Here is a 7,642-nt window from a genome sequence, read left to right on the forward strand (position 1 = left end):
TTTATTCAGTGCTTACTCAGTATGATGTGTTTAGAGTCTAATTGTGAGAAGAGCAACCTCTATGCGTAAGCTAGGGAGTGTGAATAAGTGTATAGTAGTACAGGGCTTCCCAGGTGGCTCAGCGGTAAATAATCCACCTACAGAGCAGGAGCTGCAGGAGACGTGGGTTCGATCCCTGGGTCGGGAAGATCGCCTGGAGACGGGCATGGCAACCCACTCCAGTATTCCTGCCTGGAGAATCCCATGGACAGAGGAGCCCGGCGGGCCACAGTCCATGGGGTCGCAAAGAGTTGGACACGACTGAAGGGACTTGGCATGCATGCACGCATTCATGGTAGTATAGGATTCTAGAAATCAGTGTATTCATACTGACGAAACATAAGATAGAGCGCAGTCCTGAAGGAAATTTGACCCTCTGTACCCTTCCAGAGGGAGGGGTCAGCAAGAGCAGACAGGAAACGGCAAATGGATGTGGTCATCTCAGCTGACAAGTGAGGGCTTTGTCAGATAGGGAGAGATGAGGTAAGGAATGTTTTTGAAGGAAAGGTCTTGCTTTCAGATTCCATGCCAACAGCAACATGTCATCTCCATCCCTAGCTATGGCCAGTTGGACTCTGGGTGCACTACAGTGTGGACTACACACACTTTCTGTGTGTAGAGATTCTGGCCTGGGACACAGGATGAAAATGTAAAGGATACTTCTTTGAGGAGCTTCTAAAACACCCTGATCCTGAAGTGTGGCTGTCTCAGGGTTTGGAATGGAACATCTGTCCCTGGGAGAAACACCTGTTACTAAGGTTTATTACATTTCAAAGACTTTTAAAAAATTGTTTATTTATTTGGCTGTGCAGGGTCTTAGTTGTGGGAACTTTTACTTGCAGCACGTGGGATCTAGTTCCCTGACCAGGGATTGAAACTGGGTACCTAGCATTGGGATCACAGAGTCTTAGCCACTGGACCACCAGGGAAGGCCCCATTTCAAAGACTTTTTAAACTAAGCACTTTAGAATCTAAGGGCCCTTGGAGGTCATAGATACCCCCAAGGTCATCTTGCCGGTTCACTTCTGCAGATGAAGTAACTGATTTTACAGATAAAGAAACTGAGGCCCACAGAATCCACAGGTCCTCAAGTTCTGTATTTAGTGGCAAAACCGAATCTATAAGCTAATGTTACCAAGTGTCAACTGATCTAAGATAGCTGTGAAGTAGCTTCTGTATGAAGTCTTTTATTCCCCTCTTCACACCTTGCACTAAGCCTGGCTGGAACGAATATGTTCAGTGAAGCTTTCTTGTACCAGAAATCCCTGTGAAATCTAACTAGCTCAGAGCAAGCACCCTGATGCTAGTTGACAACTAAATTCAGGGTCAAGTGCTAATTCTTTCTCCCATCAGTCATAAGAAATGTACCCTGTCAAATCACTTTTCCAGCTGTTACTACTAAGCGTTATGTCATCTGTGATGCAGGTGAACAATGTTCACAGGCTCCATTCCCCGATGAATATACCCAGTGTCCTCATGAGCATGTCCACCGTCTGCTTACAGTTTCTAAAAGTTCTTACTCTTCCGCCAGAAAGTTCCTCAGAAACATAAGTGAGAGTACTCTTATGGGGAACTCAAAACTCTTCTAATTTACACAAAAGAAAGATATTTACAAATTTAAATAAATAAAACAAATTTAATGTTAATCAGTAACAAGTTACTTGTGATGTGCCTCATTAGTTTGTCAAGGGACAGCTGTTAAGAATGTTCCAGACCAAGAGTTTTTGCCCCTGGGACACAGGCGTGTGTCTTATATGGGAAAGAGTGGACCTTATCCTTGACTTGGTCCTCAGAAGGTCAGGAGGATATACTTTGCTTATCTCTCAATTCATACCACAGGTTAGCACAAGGAATCCATGAATTTTTCTGAACCGTTCTGGAGGCTACTAGAACGATTCTAGCCTAGTATTTGGTAGAGCATATACTCAACCCTGGCCTCCCCTGGTGGCCCAGACAGTAAACAATCTGCCTGCAGTGTAGAAGACTGGGGTTTGATCCCTGGGTCAAGAAGATCCCCTGGAGAAGGAAATGGCAACCCATTCCAGTATTCTCACCTGGAGAAGTCCATGGACAGAGGAACCTGGTGGGCTACAGTCCAGGGGGTCGCACTTTTCACTTTCATACTCAACCTCCTATATATGGTTACACCCTACATTTTACATGCCTTCTAAATGAGTTTATCAGAAAAATGTTAGCATTTAATGAAACATTCCCAAAGACAGTGTGATAGCCTTGTTTCTTTTGTTTTTGGTTTGGTGAAGCTTATGGGATTTTAAGAAGACTCTTGAGAGTCCCTTGGACAGCAAAGAGATCTAAACAGTCCATCCTAAAGGAAATCAGTCCTGAATATTCATTGGAAGGACTGATGCTGAAGCTGAAACTCCAATACTTTGGCCACCTGATGGGAAGAACTGATTCATTTGAAAAGACCCTGATGCTGGGAAAGATTGAAGGTGGGAGGAGAAGGGGATGACAGATATGAGATGGTTGGATGGCATCACTGACTCAATGGACATGAGTTTGAGTAAGCTCTGGGAGTTGGTGATGGACAGGGAAGCCTGGCATACTGCAGTCCATGAGGTCACAAAGAGTTGGACACGACTGAGCGACTGAACTGAACTGAACTAAACTAATGGAGTTTTAGTTCCCCAACCAAACCCAGGCACTTGGCAGTGACTGGACTGCCAGGGAATTCCCAAAGACAGTGTTAAATGAGATCCAGGGTGACTAGGAAAATGTATTATGTGAAAATCTAGTCTATGTTTTAGAGGATTTTTTTTTTTTTTTTTTTTTTTTTTGCTGTAAAAGGATTCTGAGCAGGAACAAAAATCCTTTAAATATAAGACAAAAATGAATAATAAGGGAAAAAGAAATATCTTACTCACATAACACAATTATTTAATCTTTATAACTCTAAGAAATACTAGATATTATCCCATTTTGCAGATGCAGAAAACAAGCTCAAAGAGGGGCGGGGTAGCCAAGGCTTCCTCCCCAGTGATCAGCTTATGCCTAGGCCAGTGGGGTCTTCAGATAGTCCCTAGTAGGTCTGTAAAGTAGTACTTCTTTTATTTGTTTGAAAACTACCTTCGAGTTTGAACACACGCCCTCTGAATCTAACAATGTACAGTGGAAAAGCACTACATCCCCTTTTCAGCCTTTTTCCAGCCTGATTATTCCTTGTAAGAAGCCCATTCTATCCCCCTGGTCTCTTTAGGTGCTAAACGTTTGCCCCTTCCACCTTTATTACCTGTATTCTGGGAAGGTCATCATTTATCATGTATTTCAGGTATGAGTGTACAAAGGTTTTACAGGATGAATGAGACTATAGTTCTTTATCTTTTTGTTTGTTTAGTTTCCCAACCAGGGATCAAACCCCTGCCCCCTGCACTGGAAGTGTGGGGTCCTAATTACTGAACCCCAGGGAATTCCCTGTAGTTCCTTATCTTTTAAAATATCTTTAAACATACCACTGAGCTAACCTGCCCAAGAGACAGTTAACAATGACTCAAAGTCCCCTTCCTCAGCTGCAGCTGATAATATACAGTCATCATCATATAAACAATACAGCTTAGTAGTTACAATACAGCTTCTGGAGTGAGGCCACCCTAGGTCTGAATTCCAGCAATGCCGATTATGAGCTATGATCATGAGTGGGATACTTCATCTAAACCTTGCGTTCCTCCTATGTAAAGATACTAGTATTACCAACATCCCTTAGAGTTGTGAGGATCAATTAAGGTAATGCATGTACCACATTTACACAGTATCTGGAAATAGTAAGTACTCAACAAACTTTAGTTATTACCTATTAAATAAAGGAGTTTGGTTTCAGTTCAGTTCAGTTGCTCAGTCGTGTCCAATTCTTTGCGACCCAGACCCCATGCACTGTAACACACCAGGCTTCCCTGTCCATCATCAATTCCTAGAGCTTGCTCAAACTTGTCCATTGAGTCAGTGATGCCATCCGACCATCTCATCGTCTGTTGTCCCTTCTCCTGCCTTCAATCTTTCCCAGCATCAGGGTCTTTGCAAATGAGTCAGTTCTTCCCATCAGGTGGCCAAAGTATTGGAGTTTCAGCTTCAGCATCAGTCCTTCCAATGAATATTCAGGCCTGATTTCCTTTAGGATGGACTGGTTGGATCTCCTTGCAGACTCTTGAGGGACTTTCAAGAGTCTTCTCCAACACCAGAGTACAAAAGCATCAATTCTTCGGCACTCAGATTTGTTTATGGTCCAACTCTCGCATCCATAAGTGACTACTGGAAAAACCGTAGCTTTGACTATACAGACCTTTGTCAGTAAAGTAATGTCCCTGCTTTTTAATATGCTGTCTAGGTTTGTCACAGCTTTTCTTCCAAGGAGCAAACATCTTTTAATTCCATGGCTGCAATGACCATCTGCAGTGATTTTTGGAGCCCAAGAAAATAAAGTCTGTCACTGTTTCCATTGTTTCTCTTCTATTTTCCATGAAGTGATGGGACTGGATGCCATGATCTTAGTTTTTTGAATGTTGAGTTTTAAGCCAACTTTTTTTTTTTTTTTTTCTTAAGCCAACTTTTTAAATCCCCTCTTTCCCTTTCATCAAGAGGCTGTTTAGATCCTCTTTGCTTTTTGCCATAAGGGTGGTGTCATCTGTATCTCTGAGGTTGTTGATATTCCTCCCTGCAATCTTGATTCCAGCTTGTGCTTTATCCAGCCCAGCGTTTCTCATGATGTACTCTGCATATAAGTTAAATAAGCAGGGTGACAATATACAGCCTTGACGTAGTCCTTTCCCGATTCGGAACCAGTCTGTTGTTCTATGTCTGGTCCTAACTGTTGCTTCTTAACCTGCATACAGATTTCTCAAGAGGCAGGTAAGGTGTTCTGGTATTCCCATATCTTTAAGAATTTTCCACAGTTTGTTGGGATCCACACAGTCAAAGGCTTTAGCATAGTCAGTTAAGCAGATGTTTTTCTGCAGTTTGGTTTACTAATGAATTTTTAGGGTGCATGCTTCTACTTATCCTTGGCCACCAGAGGGCACTATTGCCCTTGTCCATTTTAAAGAGGTCATTCCCAAGGTCAAGATGACCTCAATTCTCAGTCTTCTCTCCCTTGTCCCCTCCAGTTTTTTCAGACACTTAGCTGTATTTGGACCTGTAATTCACTTGGCTGCTTTATTCATGCTAATCCTTCTCCTTTAACTTTTTCCCTTACCTCCCCAGATCCCAAATAGCTTCAGAGAAAAGACTCTAAGCCAGTTCCTGGAAAATACCATTCAGTCCCTTTGATCCCTAGATTTTCCCTTTGATCTTATAGCAATGGATGTCAGGACTGAACAACCTCAAAATAAGTCTGCTGCAGGAAGGCGGACCATTTCCAGGGCCCAAAAAGTGTCTCCTGTCTAATATTCAGAAATGAATTGTCTGAGGAGACACACATGCTGACGAAGCAAGAGACTTTATTGGGACGGGGCAGCCGGGGGGAGACCGTAGGGTAAGGGAACCCAGGAGGGCTGCTCTGCCACGTGGCTCCAAGTCTCAGGTTTTATGGTGATGGGGTTAGTTTCTGGCTTGTCTTTGGACAACCATTCTGACTCAGGGTTCATCTTGGTGGCACACACATTGCTCAGCCAAGATGAATGCCAGCGAGTTTTCTGGGAGGTGGTAGGACATGTGGTGTCTCTTTTTAACCTTTCCTGAACTCTTCTGGTTGGTGATGGCTTATTAGTTCCGTGTTCCTTAGTAGGACCTCCTATCATAAAATAACTCACGCAAATAGTTACTATGGTGCCTGGCCAGGGTGGGCGGTTTCAGTCAGTGTGTTTACCCTAACAAGTCCATAAAGGCCTCATGACACTAGGCTCCAGGACACTATAAGCATTATTGGTCCCCACTCTTCCTCTCATCAGTAGAGCTCCAAAATAGGTTACCCTCATGGCCACTCAGCAATTATCCCTTGGGTAGCCTCACCCTAAGAATGCCTTCTGTCTGTTGGGGCACTGGAGTTCAGTCCTCTGGCCTGCAGGCTAGTCTCTGTGGATGATTAACCAGAGAGAAGAAACCAGGTCAAACTATTCTAGGGTTAGGAGGAAATCCTCTGTGAGATGCTAAATTGGGAGCAAGTATTGATCAGTGGAGCTTTGAAGTCACCGAGGAGATATTGAAGTTCTTTCCTAGGATATGATCCCCAAGCCAAAGAAGCATTGCTTGGTCGGTGTAAAGCTAAGTATAAAGAAACCTGGCAAGAGAAAATGACTTTTCTTTTCTCTCTTTCCAAGTTCAAGCTATAAACTAGGTTCTTTATAAATGGGATCTAGCTAAACCTGGCTTAGATGGTACTGAGACCTCTGAACTTTGTTACTTCTATGTAAGGAGATAAAAGGACTGTTCGTCTGGGGTGTGGGTCAGTTCCTCTCTGCCCTCTGGTCAACGACAGTGATAGCTTATAGAGGTTGAAAGGTTCTAAGTTCTTGTCTACCCAGAAGAATTAGTCAAGAATGATATAGAAGATCACTTCAGTGCCATGGTTCATTTAACGGTCTCTGGGGAGCACAGGATAAGCGTATATAGAAGACAGCCAAGTACATGTAAAGGCCCAAAGGCCCTATGAGAGTAACAGGAGTGATGTAACAAAAAAGGAGGTGATTTTGGGTGAAGGGTTATTCTGCAGCTCCTGATCTTTTGGTTACATGTGGTGTGGGCTGGTTGTGTGGACTGGAGTGGCAATGAGGCTAACGCCCAGAACCCAGAGGCTCTGGACTGCTCTGGAAGCTCTCACATTAAGGGAGCCTTTGTAAGAGTTGCTTTGTCTGATAGATGGTAAAGAATCGGCCTGCGATGCAGGAGACCTGGGTTCTGATCCCTGGGTCAGGAAGATCCCCTGGAGGAGGGAATGGCAACCCACGCTAGTATCTTGCCTGGAGAATTCCATGGACAGAGGAGCCTGGCGGGCTACAGTCCATAGAGTCACAAAGAGTGGAACACGACTAAGCAAATAACACTTCCTAAGACTTGGGTTTCCTGGCAGTAATCACAGAACTGCCTGCCAGCAAAGACCACCCAATACTCAGGTTCCTGCCTTTGCTTTCCTTCTCCACATTTTGGGATCTGTTGGTATCTATAATACCACGGCTTCTGCTTGCCGCAAATGATTTCCAAGTAGCTAATTCCGGCATCATAGCCTGTGTCCACATGATGTCACCTCTATGGCCACTAAGTCATTAACCAATGACATTGATCAAGAAAGCATGCCGATGGAGTCGGATCAGTTGCCGCGATAGTATTAAGGGGTTGGCTTCCGAGGACCTTTCAAAGGTCAAAGTCCTTGGAGCTTTTTTTTCTAATAGCCACCTTACAGTGAACCCTAAACGTGTTAAGGGCAAGGGGAAAAGCCTAAGAAGGAAGTTAACTGAGTTCTCAGGCACATACTTAACCACCTACACGCTTCCCCCCGCCCATCCGCCCTCAATTAGCCGACCCCGGACGGTCCAATCCTCCCCGCCACAACCGCTGTCAGCGGCTTAGGGCCCGCCCCCCCACGCACCCTGGGCCAATGGCCGGGCCCGAGGCGTGTCCCCGCGGGAGGGGGCGGGAGCGGGTTCCGGGCGGTGGGCGG

This window comes from Cervus elaphus, chromosome 3 (genome assembly GCF_910594005.1).
Source record: "Cervus elaphus chromosome 3, mCerEla1.1, whole genome shotgun sequence".
NCBI classification, from domain to species: domain Eukaryota; kingdom Metazoa; phylum Chordata; class Mammalia; order Artiodactyla; family Cervidae; genus Cervus; species Cervus elaphus.